This window comes from Dermacentor albipictus, chromosome 1 (genome assembly GCF_038994185.2).
Source record: "Dermacentor albipictus isolate Rhodes 1998 colony chromosome 1, USDA_Dalb.pri_finalv2, whole genome shotgun sequence".
NCBI classification, from domain to species: Eukaryota; Metazoa; Arthropoda; class Arachnida; order Ixodida; family Ixodidae; genus Dermacentor; species Dermacentor albipictus.
The window spans coordinates 138,919,535-138,941,157 of record NC_091821.1 but is presented as its reverse complement, the minus strand read 5'-3'; the positions used below and the strand labels follow the sequence as shown (position 1 = coordinate 138,941,157).

General features: G+C 41.2%; 1 pseudogene; it reads right to left on the bottom strand.

The window, feature by feature from the left end:
* Positions 1 to 696: 696 nt before the first annotated feature.
* Positions 697 to 872, bottom strand: LOC139055038 (U2 spliceosomal RNA; annotated as a pseudogene).
* Between the last annotated feature and the right edge of the window lie 20,751 nt (positions 873 to 21,623).

Genomic DNA, 21,623 nt, shown 5'->3' with positions numbered 1-21,623 from the left:
TTGCTCACGGCTCACGTGTGCGCAGACGGCAATTTGTAAATATTTAGGTCTACACTTATTTATTTATTTATTTATTTATTTATTTATTTATTTATTTATTTATTTATTCATAATAGCTTACAGGCCCGAATAATGGGCATTGGGTAAGGGCAGTTTCAAAAATTTTACATAGTATTTAGTAAAGCAATGAAGGGGGCTAGTTGGTGAACGTTCATGGTTATATTGCGCTTAGTTTTACACTGACGATATTAAGTGAAGGACAGGACGTGGACGTACGTAGTGCAAACTACCAACTGTTTAATACTGTTAAAGAACGCGCTTATATACAAGGAGATATGGCGGGGGGGGGGGGGGGTATCACAGCTCATTTACATAGTATAAAGAGCATACAATTATACACAACATAAAGCGCTTTGTTAATAATAATACAAGGAAGAATCAAATTTACACAAACTCTAAAATCCTCAGATCAAGAAAAAAAATCAGTACTTCGATCACATATACATACTCAATACGAATTGTGCTCCCAAAAGTAGGCCAGTGGGGTCGTAAATACTAATGAGGTGTATTACTAATGCAGATAGTTGCATATCAGCCCGTTCGTATTATTATGCGTTGTTCTCATTTATTGTGTTTTCTTTTACCCCGAAGATGTTTATGGCCAGGCTTCTGTGCATTTTTCGTGCGTGTGTGCCAAAACCGTGGGACAATCCCGAAGATAGTGCAATACCGGGCGAACCAGCGGGGGAGGTGAAGTAGGCTTCAAGCACTCCGCCAGCTTGCAAAATAAGTTTAATATATTGGGTCCAAATAGAACCCGTATCAGATCAGCTGATAAGAAAAGATACTACACTTTGACCCGCGTCGGCCATGTCTACGTTCACACTGCCCTCCCTTTGTCGGCGTTCCAAGCACTCGCGTATCTTCTTTCCTTCCGCTCTCCCGAGGAGGCAGTCATGTCGAAACGTCATGCGTGTCTACTTTTCTCCGGATACTCGCGGCGGTCCCGTCGTCCACGCGAATGTATATAAAACTCACGGTAAATGAGTTCGTACCTTTGTTCAAAATTCTGTGTCACCTCTTTGTCGTGTGCTAAACAACTTCGCTGGTCATCCACCTTCACAGAGTGGAATGCTTTATCACTTTCTTTTCTCTCATTTTCTTTTTTTTTTCTGTGCACTATAGCCACTCACAGCTCATCTTATATAACCTTAGGGTTGGGCAGCGCAATCCGGACGAAGGATAAAAGGAAGACGACGATACGAATGCAGACTGAAAATTGGTTTATTTTTTCGAACAAGTGATATTAAATATACAGAGAATGGGATCATGTGATCATGTGACGCGTACAAGTGGTGAAAGGGTATCAGCCAATCTTGCCGTTAAAAAGACTTTGTTTCTTTATCATGCAGAGAGACAGAAGTCTGGCTGGCGCATGCGCCTGGGTTGGTATGCATGAAGTAAACTTCTACAATCTCGCGGTTGATTTGATTTCCGTTTTTATGCGATATTTCAGTTCTTTTCAAACGAAGGTTTTGCACGGACTATTTCAACACAATGCGCGGCCAGATTCGGCCCTGTTGAATTCCTGATAGCAGCTTGTGCTCCCTAAGGTGAATGTTAAGGCAGCGTCCCGCTTGCACAAAGTACTTTTTTGCTACATGAACGTGGGATGACGTATAGACAACTCTCACTGAGCATGCCACGAGCTGATTTGTGTGCTTGATACGGCAAATGGCCTTGGAAGCCTGCTTAGGTCTATTCACGATTGCAAATCTTGTTTAACTAGTTCTTAGCTAAAAAGACGACTTGCACACCATATTTTATGGCTGCCTTTTTAAGCCATGCCGCAGCTTATGTATACATAAAGGATGACTGCATAGCTTTTTCCGGTTTCCACCTGTTTCTGGGGTGATTCCCCCCCCTTTTTTTTTTCTTAGCTAGTCCTTCACACATTGATACAACAATGGATTCAATAAACTGGCCTTCTCTAGACGATTTAGCTGCTGCGAACAGCTGAGATTAGCGAGGTGGTGGCATGACTTTCCAAGTACGGAACCTAAACATGTCGTATCAATGCCTCTTTTCAATAGTTTAGAGTGTGACGAAGGGTAGATTAAAATTGGTTTGCTTATCTTGGGATTATACTGCCAACAAATATGTTGTGCTGTTAATCTTAACTGTAAATACAAAAACAGAATTTCATTGTTAGTCGGCAGCTCATGAGTAAATACGAGACCCATTCCTCCTTTATCAAAGGCAGCGAGAGTTACTCCAATGTCTTTGGAACTTGTTTACGAGCGGATAATTATCAAGAAGTCATCAAAAAACCTAAAGCACTTAATCATTGTTCCCGTCAAAACGCTCTCGAGCGCCCGGTCAACATTGCCGAGAGAAATATATCTCGCTAAGAACTGGTGCGACATGAGAGCTAATGCAGATGCCCTGCTTCTGAATCATAACTTCACCGTCACAGATAAGGAACGTGGAAATTAAGTAAAAAAAACAACTGCTCGAGAAATGACTGAACCGGGAAAGCACTCTCATTCCTAAACTTTAACTCATCGTCATTCATAATGCAACCTTAGATCGTCTTCATTAGTGAATTTCTTGGAAGGGTATAATATAAATATGTTACGTCAACGCTGAATGCTGTACATGCTGGATACACTCCTTCTTGTAAAATTTTAACGACTTCTTCCGAGTTTTTATTTTTTTTTATTTTACATGGGTCTCCCACCCGAAGCCCTGTTAATTTCTTCTGAAGATTCGGAGACTACGTGTTGCCAAGTGTGTCTCTCAGACACAATTGTACACAACAATTACTCAGGTTTATGGGGTTTTATCGTAAAGAAAACTTCAAGGTTCAACCCCTGAATTTTGTTTAGTGTACTGGATAGACGCTCAAGGTCCAATTCCAGCAACAATTTCGTTGCTTGACCTTAACTTTCCTAGGTTCGACCTGTGCCTTTCTTTTAAGTTTTTTTTTTTTTTTGTTAAAGCAGTTGAGGCTTTCTCAGAAAACTGTCCTTCCGTAAGGAGGACGAAGTACCTTTCTTTATCAGAATGTCAATACTTTCACTTTGTTTTCTCTTAAAATTGCACAAGGGGTTGAATGGCTAGCGCTGTGCCATTCCAGTTTCCTTAGGATTTGACTAACACATCTACGCACTCAGAAATGCACCTGAATTTTTCATCTTCTCTACATGCCTGGACACTGATCTAACGGTGGATATATTGACGGGTCCTAATTCGTGAATGTACATGCACTTATCTGGAACGGCAATGTCGGTCAGGTTCAGCACTTGATATGGTATGGTATTCCTTATGCGATGGCGCGCACCCACTGTGGGGGATTGGCCGAGATTTGGATGAAATTAGGCAATCTTGATTAAATACTAAAATTGGTAAAGCTTACTGGAGGAAATGAACAAAAATAAAATGTTTAAGAATTCAAGACAATCTCTTTGTAGCAATTATAAATTCCTCCACGGTTGAGTAAATATCCCTGTGGCACTTTCCAAGAGAGGAGGCTCCTAGAGAAAGGATATTTTTAATTGGAAAGCTTAAACCAAGCTGTGTAAATCTTGATTCTAGAATATTTTTTCTTAAAGAAGTAAAACGACGGCAGAATATCAAAAAATGATCTATTGTTTCATCTTCTCCACAGACTGGGCACAGAGGGGAGGGCACCAGACCAGCCCTGTGACGATAGAAGTTTAATTTTGGTATTCGACAACGTAATCGGGTAAAGATGACTTCAGTTTTTCTGGTGTGAAAGGAATTTTTGGGCCAAGGGAATAGGAGGTGTCGATATTCTGAAAAAATTAGCTACAGCTGGGTTCAAAAAGTCTTGAATAATTGTATATCTCCTGAATCTAGTAGTCGTTAGGTAAGCTATTGTAGGAAGTAATGGTAATACAGGGTCACTGAGGGCCGCTCTCGCGAGACTGTCAGCCATTTCGTTCATGACTAATCCTTTATGTCCAGGCACACAAAGCAATCTAATTATATATGTGTGGGAAGGCACTAGAAAATGAAATGTACGTAAAAGGTTAGTGACACCATTTGCTGTGAGCGAGGAACGTAAGGATAAAGAATCTGTTATTATTACTACTGCCGATATTGACGAATTTAGTTTGCGTAAGGCTAGAACTACAGCTAGAAATTCAGCCAAAAATACGGAAAAGAAGTCCGGAATCCTGATTGCAAATGACCAATCTAGAGCGGGAGAGAAAATGCCAATTACAGATTTTTCTTCACACTGTGAGGCGTCTGTCGCAATGACCGTACTTATAGATAAACTCAATAAATGGTCCTGTAATAAGCCGTTTAATATATTATAAGAGAGAAGTTTTGCATTATTTGGGTAGATGTCCTCATATATAATTTGTAGGTTCTCTCGCACATCACAAATAGGCGGTACCTCCCAGTGACGCACATTTAAGGGATTGATCAATGTTTGTGCGAAGACCACCTGTGGTGTATGAAAACGATGCCAGTGTACTCCGAAGAATAGTGCAGGCTGGGAAATGAATATGTACTCCAATCTTGTAATAGGGGATTCATACAATTTTAAGACTGTTTGCACCGTCAGTAAACGAAATCTACGCAATATTGAGGGGAACCTGACTTCTTGGTGTAGTATGTTATTGGCAACACATTTCGGTAATCCGCAGCACAGTCGTAGGGCTTCCCGCTCAAGTAGAACAAGGGGACGTAATTTATAAGCTGGAGAACCAGGAAATAAAACACATCCAAATTCTGAAATGGGCCGCACACACATTTTGTATATCATTAAAAGTGGATCTCTCCGCATTTCGGACCGACTGTTGCACAGCTTACGTAGCATACCAACTGCTCGCACTCCTTTTTTAACTATTTGGTCAACATGGCCGAGCCAGCTGAGGGAACCGTCATATACTACACCTAAATATTTCACCGACTCCACTTGAGGTATAGTCTCGAGGCGATAAGATATCGATATGTTAACGGGATTGTTAAGAGGGAAAACCAATATCGAGCATTTTCTAAGGTTAAGTGAAAGGCGAATTTTGTTTAACCAGGTTTCTATGGCGTTGAGGTAGTTCTGTAGTCGATAATATAGAGAGTGAATATCACTGTCTGATGCGAAGAAAGCAATGTCATCCGCGTATACGTATGTCTGTACGTCTTGATGAGTAGGAATGGAACACATCAGAATATTAAATAGTAATGGTGAAGTGACAGCTCCTTGAGGAACACCTCGTGATTGATTATATATAATCGAGGCAACGCCTCTTAGACAGCAGTAAAATGTTCTTCAATTTAAAAATTCACGCTTCGGTTTCTTCTCCCTCGGAGGTAGGTTGCGCCGGACGTTGCTCCAGAGGAATTCCAGTGAATTCCTGCGCATTGTAGAAATGCCCATGCAACCATTTGTTTGAAAAAAGAAACTGAAATATTGTATAAATAATTGAAACGAAATCAACCGCGAGATTGCGGAAGCTTACTTAATGCATATCAACCCACGCGCATGCGTCAGCCAGACTTCTATCTCTCTTCATGATAAAGAAACTAAGTTTTTAATGGCAAGATAGGCTGACACCCTTTCACCACTTCTACGCGTCACATGATTACATGATCCCGTTCTCTGTATATTTAATCACTTGTTTGAAAAAATAAACTATAGTTGTCAGTATGCGCTCGTATCGTCGTCTTCCTTTTGTCCTTGGTCCGGGTTGCGCTGGCCACCAATAAAATTGTTTAGTTACCAACTCGCCCAGCTTTCTGTGTTAACCGATAATATGGTGCAATATATGAAAATTTGGTTTTCGTTTTTTTTTTTATTGCTTTCCATGCCCTGGATATGATTTAAATAAGAGCGATCTAAAGGCTAAACCCCATGAGCGCGATTTTGTGCGCGACAGCGACGAGCGACGGATCGGGACTCAGGGGCGATGTTCAGGTCCGATCGGGCCGTCGCGCGAACAGATCGCTCGGTCTTGTCGCGCGATCGCTCGGTTCTGCAAATCTAGAATTCGTCGCTCGTCGCCCGGAAGTTCTGTGAGCGACTAGCCAATAGCGCGAAGCCGGAATTGGATGTACATAACTCAAGTACTTCCGATTGTCGCAGGGAACGAGCAAACGATTGAATTTTTATACGTGCAAGGATAAGAACCTACTGCAAGACTTTCAGAAATATTTTATGCTGCTTTTTACAGTAAAACACATCAACTTAAGGTAATAAAACACGCGTCACGCTAGTTTCGGCGCCTATATTGCTGCCCTCATACCGGCAACACTGGGGAGACGTCGCTCGAAGTTTGGGGGGAGGAGGGGAGTGAAAACTAGTTTAAGGAAAAGAGGATATAAAGAAGGCCGGCGCTGGGTGCACGCACGTGGCAGCAGACGACCCCAAGTGGATTCCGCTGCTGCCACGCATGATGACGTCACAAAAAGCAAACTTAGAAAAAAATACATAAAATGCTAACGTTATCGTTTTGTTGTTAAATACACTACGCCTAAATAAATAAAGCATTTATTTTGTGTAGCGTTTTAAAATCGAAAATGACTGTCGGCGCCTACACGCGTGCACGCAGTGGGAGGACCGTTGCGATTCCTTGTGGCTGTGTGGTGTGTACAAATCAATATCGGCGAGTACGAATAACGTTGCCGTTACGAAGCTACAGAAGCTTCGAACGAACTGTGCTGCATCCACGAAACAGCACGACATGTCGCATCATTTGGACTGTCGGTTTCGAAGAGTCGTGGTAGCACAGCGCCGACTGCATATTTGGTCACTGTGTAATATCGGCGAGTACGAATAACGCTGCCGTTACGAAGCTACAGAAGCTTCGAACGAACTGTGCTTCATCCACGAAACAGCACGACATGTCGCCTCATTTGGACTGTCGGTTTCGAAGAGTCGTGGTAGCACAGCGCCGACTGCATATGGTGCCGACACGGATCATGCATATTGCAGGGTGTGTCGTATGTAGCGATTCTTTAAGTTGTGTGTACGCCTTCTGGCAAAGTCGGATGCCTATTTGGCCTTGGACACCACGTCGACACACTGCTCTCGAGCTCGAAAACGCAGAAGTGGTGCGCGTCGGCATTGACGTCGATGTAGGGTGCATACACATTTCCAAATCGCTGTGCAAAGTAAGGGCGCCTTTTGTCGATGAGCAAAGTGCGTTCAAACATTTCGCGTCGCCTTACGCACGCAGAAGCCTAGTAACGAAAGCCTGGACGTGAAACGTGAATCTAACAGAAAGGCCTGTCCCCGCCTGAAGGCAATGTCAGCAAGTGTCCGTGACGAGTGTCAAGTGACTCACACGAGGCTGGGCGTTGAAAAGTGTCTCTCGAGTGCCGCTGCTTCAGTCTGGCCAGGGCCCAACCCGCTTTCATGAACCATTTGAAATCCCAGTGTATTAGTTGCTATAGATTGTGGTGCAGCGAGACAGCCATTCCATAGCAGCCATGAAAATTACCTGTGGAAGTAATAGTAATGCGATAGGCTTTCGTGGTGATTGTCATTATGTATCACATGCATCGGAGTGCGATCATTTACACCCTGTGCTTGTGTTTAGATGAATGCTTTATCTTCTGAAGATACGGTACAGCACCTGGATCTTGAGTGGATCTTTCACTGTGCAGGCTATACCAAAACCTCTCTACCTTTGTGTGCTTCATTTTTGCCAACTGTCTTTGCTCCACAAAGAAGGCCAAGTTTCTTTCACTGAGTTTCACTCACTAAGGGAACAGGCTTGTGCGACTTGCAATCAACAGGGGTCAAACACATGTGGTAGAGCTTTAGTTGTACAATATTCAATTGGGTGCCATTGTACATGCACCCCTAGGAAATCATTTGCTATGGCAAATACTAACGTAGTGGCATTTCCTTTTAAAATTTGTATGCCTTAATAATATTGTTAAAATATAGAAGTATGTCTGCAAATTTAATAAATTTGGAGATCCTGACGTAATTCCTAATGCATGTTGGTACATTATATTATTCCCAATGGACTCCTCAGTATCGCTGTTATTTCTCAGCATTCTCCCACAACAGGTATTCTTTCATCTCTGAAACAAACGAAAGTCCTCCCGCTTTTCAAATCTGGTGACTAAGGCATTTGTAGCTATATATAGATTGATCTTCTTAGCACCTTATTCAAGTAAAATGTTAGAATACATAGGTTATAAGCATACTGTTGAATTCATTGAATCGCATAATGCCCATGTAAGTTCTAACATGGTTTTTTGCATGGATTTAGTATGATGTCGCAGTTAACTCACGACGTCACTCATGCTTGTGTTTTCTAGCAATGTCAATCATGATTAATAGTTTGCACTTCATTTGCTTGCTTTTTTTCACATTGCATGGTGTGTGCATATTATTCTTGTATGTATACCTGAATAAAAAATTCAGTTGCAAGTCAGTGCTCCTGTTGCGTTTTCACTGTCCTTCATACTTTGTGCGCTGTTTCTACTCTTTCAAAAACGCACTAACTCGTCCAGCTCTCAGTATGGAAGCTTAAAGTCAGCTGTTAAAATGAGAATCCAATAAACATGGAAACTGTCTGTAGGACAATAGCAATGATTTTGCTGTTTGCAACATGCAGTTTGTACATGTTGGTACAAGAAGATTTCAGAGAGATATACAGAGTGTTACAGTGCGTAAAGTTGAATGGTCCCGTCCCTGCCATGAATACTGCAGTATCATCATAAGTGTGCACAGGTCTTGCACTGCAAGCCAGAGACTTGCTCCAGGGCTTTCTTATTTTATTAAGTGTCAGCTGCTTGCATTGATAATGTGGTTGGTAAATTGCTTACCTATTTCCCACCTAAGTTCTCTGCATTTCATTCTGCTGTATTTATCGAATTGTTTTCAGCACTGTTCTTTCAATGACATCAAGGGTTACATTCATTTTGTGTCAAGGTGTTTTCTAATGCACCAAGATTAAAGATTCTGACAAGTTTTCAAAGCTGACACAATGGCAAAAATATTCTCAGCCATAAAGTGTGCTCATTGAGACACCAGGCACCCTGTCCCACAAAACATCAATTCTATTTTTAGATAAAAGCACATCAGTTTCTTACTTGTCAAGCTACATCTCTAGGCACCACATGGTCTTTCCAAAAAGAAGGTTGCACAAGTATTTAAATGCACTGTTTAAAAGTTTACTGTTAAGACTTGTGTTTCCTTCATTTCAGTTGCAGTATGTGAAGTAGGTAGCAAGAGTGTTCAGCTTTAGTGCATCTGCTGTTGACAGAGCTAAGCTTACATGAAGGTGAAAGGGCATCCCTGCATATATCAACCCAATGTAAAGGTATGGCTTGATAAAGACATGTTGTGCTGGAAAGGTTAATTAAAGGTCAGCAGGATTCTCTGGTAATGTGGCATGCACAATACAGCTGGGATACAATATGCAGATCACTTTGCAATTACTCATTCGCTTCTTGCTTTCTTTCTGCAGCATAAGTCTGCATGCTATGGTGTTATTTATCTTCATAACATCATAAAAAAAATTGCAATTCATTGCTCCACCAAAGGCACCATCAGCCAGCTAAGCCATTTTTGACATAAAGCTTCTCAGCCTGGTCTCTACATATGTTAGCTTTGAGAATGTCTTTTCACACAAACTTATCACAGGAACTCTGGAAAGGAGGTCAAGAACGTAACATAAATCTTTGGAAACTGATTTGTCCAGCCCAGTATCATTTTACAGTCCTGGCTTTCTTGATGCCAGTTTGGAACTTAAGAAGCTGCAGCTTAGCATGCAAGGTGTCGAATTATATATATTTCAGAGGAGCTAGACTTGAAAAGCCATTTTATTATCCCCCACATAAAGGTCCAAAAGGCTCTACATGAAAACTATGAGATAAACTTGCGTAAATCCCACGCAATGTGAAAATTGATGTTATGTGAAGTATTTTACAGGTAGTTGGCTATGCCAAGGTGAGGTATTGCTATCGGTGATTCGAAATGAACACTCGTGTGAAACTTCCTTTTGAATTTCAAATGGAGGTGACCAACAACGGGTGGGTGTGCTGCTGCTGAGACACCTGAATCTTTTCATGTGAGCCATCTGGTTCCAACGCAGGTAGCGTGAGAGTCGCATGACAAAGCTGGAATGACGACAACGCAGCGAACACGATGGCATCACAAACATAACACATCCACACATCTAGTGGCACAAGCTAATATACAGCTTGGGCTACTGGGTTGGCATAAAAACATGTAAGAGTAACAACCCCATTATTGAAATCTTTCAATACAAACTATAACAAAAAATTTTGTGCTTTGTTGCACCTATAAAACTACATCAAAAAAACGTATACTAACATAAGCAAATACACAATAAAAAGTCCATTACAGCAAAAGCAATATTGTATTACTTATGCGTATTACTTTATTGATGAGGCCATGAAAGTAGAAATGCCAGGTGATAACACTTGCCAAAGCTCAAGCAAATGTCTCGTTTAGTCCACTTCCTGTTTGGTGGACCTTAATTTGCTGGTCAATGATGCTTGTACACGTTGACATAGCTCCTGCCAGTCATGGCAAAAGCTGATATTATTGTGATTATGGCATGCAGTTTTTAAACTCCAAGCCCAGCTGCTGCTCTTTTTTTTAAGCATAGCTTCCTTCAGCTGCAGCAATAATATAAAATTAATATGTGCTGGGCCAATGTACAGATATTTCTGTACTCTTGCATGTCATCCTATCTTTTTACTTCTCCCATTTCTGCCCAGAATGATGCAGTTGATTCGATTTCCAAGGTTGCTTTTGCATTGCTTGTAATTAAGCTTGGAAGGCAGCATTCTCCACTCTTTTTCTGTCCTTGCTGGATTAAGCAACAAGCGAGAATACTGCTTCATGTGGCCCAGTGGTTGCTTTATTTTGTCCTCCAGTGTAATAGCAGTTGCTACGAACTTAGCAAGAACCTGGTCCAGATGCCAGCAATCCTTTCTGCACCTTCGTCACAGATGTCTGACAATGCAAATTATTGGCAGAAAATTTGCAGATCATGCACTTCAACTTGCTCACCAGCTTCAATGCATGTTGCTATGCAACGCTTGCAGCAGTTTGTCCAGTTAACATATTCCACTGCCAAAAAAACTTGTGTGTCTGTATCAGCATCACTCTTTTCTCTGGTGTTTGGTCGGATGAAGTTCTGCAAGAGAAGAATCTGCCAGTCATCGCACGAATTCTTGGGTATACATTAACCAAAATATTAATTGAATTGGTTTAAGCAATGTAGGTAGTTGGGCGAGTTGGTTCAGCATTGCAGGCTTGTAAATGTATATAAGATACAAGGACAGTTAAAAGAAAGCACAAGAATCAGTAGTGCATGTGCTACATGTGTGTTGTCCTTTCTTTTGTACTTGTATTTTAGGTGCATTTACATGTCTGAAATTGTTTAAGCATGTCGCATCTTAGTTTCAACAGGTATGGCTGACTAGATATTGTGTGGTTTTTGGTTTTTCTGCATGGGGTTTACATTTGAGAGAGAAAGAAAGGAACAAGGAAGGCCGGGTAAGTTAACCAGACGTACATCCAGTTGGCTATCCCTGCATGGGGGTGAGGGTATGAGGGTTTAAAAGAAAAAAAGGAGGCAAGTCGAGACAGTTCACTCGCACAAAAGACAGATGGTGTCTATAAGTATCTTTTCAGATTCGTTTATTTTAGAAAGTCATAAGAGCATGTATGCATAGCTTTCTTCATTAATATGGCCAAGCACCCAGGATCCTAGCCTCTGTGAAAGGTCGACTATCCAGTTGCGTGGGTAAACTCTAATAGGGCTGACATTGGATATCAAAGACTGACAGGGGAGGTGTTCATAGGTCTTTTTGCAGTTACAGTGGTCACATTTAATAACGAAGGACAGTGAATTTGTAAAGGCACTTGATCAAGTATGCCTCTAATTACCAGGGGTTACAAAGAAGGCCCAGATGTCATAAACAGTTCTAATAGAGCTTTCTCTCACCTCGAAGGGGAAATGGTGATGTTGCAGCACGTGCAAACATCTTTGAAAGTGGAGGCTAGTGAGTAACAATGGTTCTTGAAAATGTAGCCTGAGAGCTCACCACTTTCAAGCAAACGAGATGGTACTCAAGCAAGATGGTGGAATGTTGAATATGTGCTCTGAGCCCTTTAGTATGTATAGCTATGTAGGCCGAGATTAGGTCTCTCTGCTGATTGCAATTGTAACAGTTCAACTGTCAACAATCGCGAGTGTGTTTTACACACAGTAGATTCAAGAAAATGCTACCTCGAGACGTACCATGGCTGTATCACCAATTTAACCACTTCAGAGCTAAACTTGCATTTCAAAATGCTAAAGGTCTTGTTAACGGCCATGTGCTCAAGAGGGATTTATTTAGAATTATTTGTCTAGCATATGCCATACATGTACCCGCCTGTTGTGTTAACTAGGACAGGGACCATTGATTTATATTTGCAGAGGCTTTGTAACAGTGAGGGCTGTCTTTAGGAATTCAGTAGCCACACAATACACGATTTGTGGTGCAACCAAAAATATATGTGAGCTGTGCTCCAAAAAGGCAATGAGAAAATAACTTTTGCGATAGTGCATTTCGCACGGATGTAAGTGTAAGTCAGTGTGTTTTTTTTCTTTTTTTGCTCACTTCCTTTCTTTAGTCCCTTGCCGTCTAACATGGAGAATAGTTTTCCAAGCCTGGGGCTGGGGCTTCTCTAGATGCAATTAAATTTTATCTCGAAAGAGAGAGAAGAGCTAGACGTTGAAGATTTCACAGCCACTGACAGTCCACAGTACACTCTAAAAAAAGTTTACATCCTTTAGGGCTTGTCTTGTCCTACAGCGATAATCGTCATATCTGCCTTACTTGCATATTTCCTTTCTTGAAAACTCGGTGCTCGATACTTTACTGTTGAGACTGCTGTGTCAAGCTGATTACGCACAAGCCGTTCGTGACTAGGAAGTACCGGCCTCGCAGCATTAAAGAAAGGAAATGTGGGCAAGATAAATGACGATTATTGTTTGGGGACAAAATACAACCCACAGGGGGCAAACTTGACCGCAACATAGACATCTTGTAGGCTAAATTGTACAAAATGCAGTGCAGAGGAGCATATGTATATATATGCTCCTCTGCAGTGCAGAGGAGTATATATATATATATATATATATATATATATATACACACACACACACACACCTACACGTGGGCAAAGGTCTTGTATGTGTTTCTTAATGGTTGTTTTTTTGCTTTATCTTCACCACAATACAGACAAGTTATGTGGTGAGTTATACAAACTAACTGCATTGCTGTGAAGCATACTGAGATTGAAAGGGGGCTCAGTTCAACTCTCACGGGGACTATAATAAGAGTCCCTAATTACACACGTGCGTACACGTCGTCTCCGGTCACAGTATGAGCACAGAACCATCTTATATGTGTACCGACATGCATTCAGAGGTGTTTCTGGTGTGGTGTTTTAAACCGTTTTCTTGCCCTCAGGATTCCTCTCTGTTTGCGCCCTCTTTACACAACCGCTCGCGAACAACAATAAAGCCAACTAATAAACCCAGCTATTCGCTGCAATGCATAATTGTTGTCTGCAAATGGGCTTTGCAGCAGCATTAAGTATTATGCAGTGAAGCGCTATCGTAAAAATTTTAAGCTCCGGTAAACACATTGCGCTTCATCATGTTTTCGCAATGTTCAGTGTCTCGCAGGTAGCCAGTATATATATATATAGTTCATCGCAGCCACTGCAACTGCTGAGAACATATCGTAAAAACTTGATTTGCACACACACACACACGCACGCACACACACACACACACACACACACACACATATGTGTGTGTGTGTGTGTGTGTGTGTGTGCAATTCAAGTTTTTACGATATGTTCTCAGCAGTTGCAGTGGCTGCGACGAACTAGCTTTTACACCAAAATCTATCGGCTTCATCGCATAAAATTTTTGCTCCAGTGAAAATGTATTCGACGTGTACCATACATATCCGACTGCACTGGTACAATAAACCATCCACAAAATTAAGCCAATAGCTGTTTAGCTTGAGTTTCGTAGTTTTAATGTCTTCGTGCGAGTGAGATGTTTCCAACTTTCTAGTTTTTTGTCAGTGAGGTTCATTATTATGTTGTACTGCAAAGAAGCTGCATGTCAGAAGTACATATTCTTTACTCGTTGCACAGTGACTAACAAATTAGTGGTTCTCGCCATGAACTGCTGTCCATATTCACAATGGTCACAGTGATCTCACAGTTCCTGCAAATCAGTACTCATTCAGCTCATACTACGTGTCTTTTGGTGTGCGCTACCAATCAGTGATTCATTCTGTCTGCTGTTTGCAGTCGTCCATTAAAGCTGTATGTGTTAGTACTTAGAAACTGGGACAATATGCAATGATTTACTCATTTTTATGTGTTGTATTTACATTTTTAAATTTTTTCCTTTCTTATTTCCAATGCAATACAAGGCGTTGTGCAGGCTAACGATGCGGTACTTGTAAATTTATTAAGATAGCTCTGTTTTTTGAACACTCTAAACATGCATGGTTTTGAATTTGTCTTCGGTTATATGTGTAAACGGCAGGAACTCCTTTCTGGTATAACGTTCTTGGTTGCAGTGAAGGATGTATAAATATAGCTGATTTCGTAATAGCTTCACGATTTTTTTGCGCCGCAGTTCTTTGATAGCGCACTACCAATACATACAGAATACACTATAAAAATGTCTTTCCGCACTACACATTAGAATTTTTGGCGAGGTGTTTGCACCTGTGAAATTCAGGAGCCGTCGTGTTGTGGCTGCCCAATTTACGTGTCCGACATTTGTGGCACGTTCGAAAAGGTGGCAGTCAGGAACTGCTCTGCTTCCTTTTTACCCAATCATGTTGGTGTTCTGATGGTCTATCTTTTAGGTAGTCAGAGTTGTCAGTTGATATTTCTGTATCTACTGTCATCGAAAGCTTCATAGTTAGCCTTTGCAAAACATGAAATAGATTATCATATCTTGGAGGTGAAGCAGTGCACTGACAAGGACAAGGCGAAGACACCTAAGAATTTATGACACTAGCTGCAAGGTATGATGATTAATCAGCAACTAGCCCAGCTTTCCACATTAATGAAATATATCATTTACTTGTAGCGTGAAAGAATGACGCAATAGAAATGTCAGCTTTTCATATGAAAGTATGCATGCACGTGATTCATGCATGTGTGCTTTTTTGATCCAGCGATTCCACAAAGGCAGCCCTGTCAGAATAACTTATTCTTATGTGAGAATAAACCAAAGTTATTGTTGAAATGTTCTTTCCCATACTCACTTGAATGACTGAGATGCCCTTGTACTTAACTAGGGATAGCTAGTTGGTCAGCACACTTGGTCAGGCAATGGCCTGGCCAACTAAGGTACCACTTTGCCAGAAATTAATGGTGGTTTTAAAAAACACCTTATTGTGCAAGGTTTTGTGTAGAGAAAGTAGATCACCACACAATAAGTTAAATGACTGACAGTCACTGAACAAAAGAATCTTCTGCCTGGAGTCAATGTTTGGACAAAGGGACTTGCCTTATTAAAAACTGATTTCCACATAGCTCATCGCTCGCAAGGGTCGAGGAGGATATCAGGTGTGTAAGAGTAAAATGAAGGCTGTGGAAAGGGGAAGTGGAAGGCTTTGAAGGCAAGGATTAGTTTGCAATAGTAAAAGGGGTGTGCTAAGGGTTCTTCCAAGTGGAGTGACGAAAACAACCCACAAAACTTCAAATGAACCATTACATACAAGTAGGCATCAACCTACTGTGGCAGCCTTTTAGGGAAACCTAATTAAGGTAAGGCTTGCACTGTCAACTCTGTGGACAGCTGAAAGTCTCATAATCATTTCACGTTATGTCCTGGCCATGACCAAATATAATCTGGAGCTCCTACTGTTCCACTTGCCCTTTGTATTTACTATGATATAGTGTTACCTGAAAACACATCTTTCTTGATGGACAGCTCTTAAACTTGCAAAGCCTTTGCTCACTTTCACATACTCGGGCTTCTTAAGCACAATGTCAATTTTATTAGCTTTTTATCAATGGGTAACTGTTCTAAGACCTGTGGTGTACAAAAATTATTTATCTTCCGATGGTGCTTACTTGTTCAACATCTCCCAATATTGCCCACCATTTAATATTTAAGACAACAGCAGTTATAGTGGACTAAGGATGACTGTATTGACTGATGGAACTACCCACATTAAAATATTTCACTTTTAGTACTCTTAAGAGTTCAGCATTTGAATTGTTGAAACATTCAAATGTGGTCAAGTACACTGGGTTACAATTATTGGATTGTGTCTACATTAGAAAGAAAAGAATGAAACTGCTGCCATGATATGTATGGAACACCTGGCTTATAAATTAAGTCATGAACTCAAACCCTAGCAGGAACACGGATTTTGTTTTTTCTACAACAATGGTTTTTTTGTAGGATCATTTCTGATCACTAACTCAGCCACGCTAGCACCTATGAGTGGTATACATGACGGCTAAATTAATATTTGGTACATTATATTCTAAGCTTGTTTTTTTAACTAGTATATGCACTTGAACTGATTTGACTAATGGTTGTGCAGCTTTGCTAAGGTTCCCTTCTTTGTATATTGGATATGCGTTTAACGGGTTCACGGCAACTCCATTTTTATTAATCACTCTGTTGTGGCAATCTAAATGTACTGACAACCATCATCTTGCACTCATTTCTCTCCTTCCAAGTTGAAAAAGAAACACAAAAGAAAGAACCATGGTCACTAAGAAAAATGTTTTGCCTTTAGTGTACTTATCTGACTAAACCTGTATTCCATACATACTAATACAACTAGGAAGACGTTACAGCATGGAGCCCCTCTGGTTGCTTGAAAGTTCCGAGATTCATTCAGCTCTAATTAATATCAATATAAGTGACCTTTCCTCTGCATATGTTCCAAGTAGTACTTAATGAACAGGATTGTGGAAGTATATGCCTGATGCTGATGCTATTAAGCCAATTTGTCAAAAGACATTGCTACCTGATTTGTGTGAAGCCTGTCTGCAGCTCCTTTTTATAAGTTTAGGTGTATAAAAAAGGGTAATATTATAAACCTGATGATAAAGCAGTCATTGTAGAGAGAATCTGGTTCATATTTTAATGTCTGGAACAGGAGCCAGAAATATCACCTATCTCATCTGCCATTGTTAATGATGTGTGGGCATGTCCTACATACATCATTCTTAATCTGCTTCTGAGCCCCCCACCCGGGCCGGGCCCCTTGCTTTAAATCATTGTCCAAACAAAAAGAGCATGTAGGTGGCTGTGCTAAGACTTGTTCTTCATTATTGCCTTTAACTGAAAGCCATATGACCCCAAGCTCTTAACAGTATTCCTTTGACTAAGCAATGCAAATTTGTGTCATCAAGCTTATTAAAAAGAACTGGTCTGTAGACCAAAGGCATTTTCATAGTAGCCTAATAATTTACCAGCAGTTTCTTTGCAAAAGCTACCCAACATCTTTCACCGCATGCCTTGCATTCTTAGACTTTTGTCCTTGCTGTCTAGTTTTGGAATTGCTGACGTGCATCATTTCAGGCGTGCTTTCTAGCAAGATTGGTAGACTTAGCTTTCCGTCAATTGTACAAGCAATACTTGCCAGGTGTTCAGCTTGTGTTCCCCTACTTGATTCTGAAATGAAATACTTGTACACATAGTGGTATGTTTAACATTTTCCGTGCCTTCGACGAGCTAGGTTCGTCCTTGGCTTTTTGCTAAAAACGGCCAAAAACAAGCTCAGCTCATAAACAGTATTTCGCATTCTCTAGCATTGCCATGGACAAGCCAAGATGTGTCTCAATGCTTAGTCAGGCTTTTGATCGAAGGCAATGCATAATCCATGGGACAGCACAAGAAGAAGCAAATTTATTCTTTCCGAGCAGGTAAAACACGTTGTCAACTGAGGTTTTAAAAATACATTAGCCACTTTTCATCAGAATGAAATGAATTATGGGGTTTTACATGCCAAAACCATGATATGATTACGAGGCACACCGTAGTGGGGGATTCCGCATTAATTATGACCATCTGGGTTTCCTTAATATGCGCCAAATGCACAATACATGGGTGCCTTTTCATTTCGCCTCCATCGGGGTAACAGTGCGACATGGAAGGGGATAAAAAAGCGCTTGCTAGTACATACTGCACGAGTGTGCTTAACTGAGCTGGTTAGTGCACGTTTATAATTGAATTTACCAGTGCTGAAGAGTGGCAGAGAGAAGACGACAGACAGCGTTTAAGGGGTGAAGCCTCAAAACACCGTAAATAATTCAATATAGTAGCTTCTTTACAGCCACTTTTGTTTTCCAGGAGGATACTATGCCTTGATGTCACGACACAGTATATGGTCATGTGGGAGCAAGACATTACGATGTTACGACACTCGCTCTAGCTCATTCAGTTGTCCACTGTGCTGCTACATTGACCTTCAAAATTTGCAGTGCACAAGTCGACTGAGCTAGCCGGAGGCCTCAAGAGAGTGTCAAAACATTGCAATGTCCTTTTCTCACATGACCACATACTGTGTTGTGATGTCACTACATAGCATCCTCCCAGAAAACAAAACTGAAACCGGCTCCAGGAAAGCTATTATACTAAATCACGCCACTCCAAGGCTTGTTATTATATTTTTAGAGCTCTAAAGCCTTAATTTAATGAGAGAAAAAAAGGAATAATTGAAGATATCATGTCAGTACCTCTTCAAATGGAACTTTGCAGATAATGTTCGGCCTAAAGTGTATTGGGTGCTTTGAATAAGCATTTATGGTCTTAGGATGTGTTGTAAATGCCAAAGAAAAGTCGAAGGGGGACAGCCCCCGGGCATAGTTTTGTTGGTAAAGTACTTTATTTAAAAAACCTGAAGGAGCCAAGTAACATCTTTTTGGTGCAAATATTGGCTTGCATAGCTGTAACTGACACAACAATTGTTGAAGCTTGAAGCAGCATCGACTGTGTCACGGGCACTCAAGCAGTGGGCATTCCTTCTCTGGACAAAGACCTAGAGTGAGGGGGCAGGGTAGAATTGAAAAATATTGCCGTCCATTATGAATGCAAGGACATACTTTATGTTATGCACAACATACGGTATCTGTCAACAATAAACTTGCGCACAGTCATAAAATACAGATATGCCTTCTCGTGGATAGACATACATGGCTGCCTTATACATGACATTTAGCATGACAGCTATTTGGCTTTGCCAAAGTATGCAGTAGTCTAACAGCCATGCAAGACTGTATGGCAAAATCTACGCAAATTAAAGGGCAGGCTATTGCTTCATGTCAAGATAACTTGATTCAGTACAATACCAGTGCAATTTATATCTCGGTATATCTGCCCAAAATAGACCCTATTTACACATTGCACTTCTGCCCACGTTAACTCTCACACTACTGCACACAAATGTTAATGTTCTTTTCTTTCCCATTGCCGAACTCCTATTTTGTTCACCACTATAGAAGTTTGACTAATTAATAACCTTTCTGCTAAGCAAAAACTGCACACATTCAGCTTATGCAAGTCACAATCCCGATTTGCTCACAAGGAACAAATTCTATTCCATCTATTTCAGGCTGAGTTTGCACAGTTATGCAATTTTGAAGCTGTGTATAATGTTTGATGTATCGTACAGTGGGGCAGTGTTATATTAATATTGTGTTCAAAAGGAAATCCTTTTTCTTTAACATAACGTATTATTTTCACTCTTTTCTTGCATTCGGGTGCTTGAGTTGTTTCCCGCAATTTTTCTGCATTCAATTGCGTGACTGTCTTTCCAAGCTGCCAAGTGCCTTTGCTTCATCCTTGTGCTCCTCTTGACGCCTTCAGTATGATGCATGTCCGTTTGATCACACACGAAAGTGCAAAAACTCTCCTTTGACTTATCGTTCTGGTTCTGATCATGACTGCCACACCTTATCTCAAAGAATCCTTGTCTCGTTTTTCTGCAAGCTTCATCCCCCCCTCCCTCTTGCTTTGTTTTGCGTTTTTGTCTTTAGGATAAATGTTTAACATTACTTTAGCAGTGGTGCTAGATGGGCTATCAGTCCCAGATAAAGGTAAGCTGTCGCCGTCTTCAGGGCAGACACAGCACCCATTGACCGACACAGCATAGCAGACCTGCTGACAGAGAACAGAATGGCTTTTGTGGCACAAATTCAGATTCGCCTCAGAGTTTCTGTGCTTCTGGAGCTATGACTGTTGCTTCTGCAACGCATCTGTTTGCTGTGAGAATATCGCTACTAAAGTAGTGTTAAATTCTTGCAGCATTCTTTAGACCGAGTTACTTAGCTTTATCAATGGGCATCCTCTAGTCATGTGAACAAACCCAGCTCTATGGCCTGCTTATTAAAATCCCTGTTGGCTTGGCGGATGTGTAACACGCTTTTTTGTCTAATTTGGTCAATCGGACCTCGAGCTTCACTTTACTGCAGCAGATTTCCAATTCAAAGTATTCACAAGCCTCTACGTCACTCTCGTTGAAAGCAAACTAAGTTGAACTTAACAACTATTTGTGACATAGATGTAAGTATTCTATTACTTTTCTTTGATGTCAGTGTGCAAGAATATTCCCATAATTCTCAGCCACTCAATGTCCCATATTTCAGTCTTTTAGGTCCCTAGGGCACTTGTGAGTGCACAGACAAGGATTCTACATAATTGTTAGTAAACACTAGTGATCCTTGCAGTTCCTCCCATCTTTAATACTGCCATGGTGGTACTGGATGCTTGAAGGGCAAAGCTTCCAAATTTCAGATGGGATGACCTCAGCGTTCCAGCCTTGCAGACCTTGGAGAGCCCATCACGATGAAGGCACAGATTATTGGCAGACACACAGCTGGTGGTTTCAAGGGCTAGGCCTGCACGATCAGCCTTCCGATGAGACTTGCTATCCTAGCCTTGTGAGCTATGGAGCAGTCATCGTTGTGATGGCAAGATAAGTCTGCACTCTATGCGCCATTCACTTCAAGGACTAGGCCTTCAAGATGGATGTCACTGAAGAAATTTATCGTCCCAGCCTTGCAAGCTTTGCAGTTGTCATTGCAGTTGTCCTTCGCATCGATAGGCAGGTCATTGGCTGCTCCAAGGGCTGGGCTGACAGGTTGTGTCATTCACCTCCGGGGGCATCCTGGCTTTGTGAACTTTAGACTGTTGTACTGAAGGGCAAGGTCAGACAGGAGCTGAAGCAAGCAGAAGGTGCTCCCACCTCCCAAACTTACAGATGACGCCTGCAGCCACAGTACGAGTCCTGGGTATTATGGCACAAAATGTAAAGAATCGAGACAGATGCCATGGATACCCTGATCTTGCTCCTTTAATGGAACTCTAATGTGAACGATCATGATAGAAGAGTGGTGCTATCTTCCTTTTCTGTTTGCAATAGGTATGAGGGCATTCAAGGCAAGAAAACAGGTAAATTAAAGGACCTATTTGTACATATTAAGTAAGGGACTAATCACTGCGGACCACGAAGCCCCGGGTGACAAAAATGAAGGGAATAGCTGGAACATGGATGAAAGCCACATAGGAAGGTTGCCCCATGGATTGTGCTGAAGACATGCA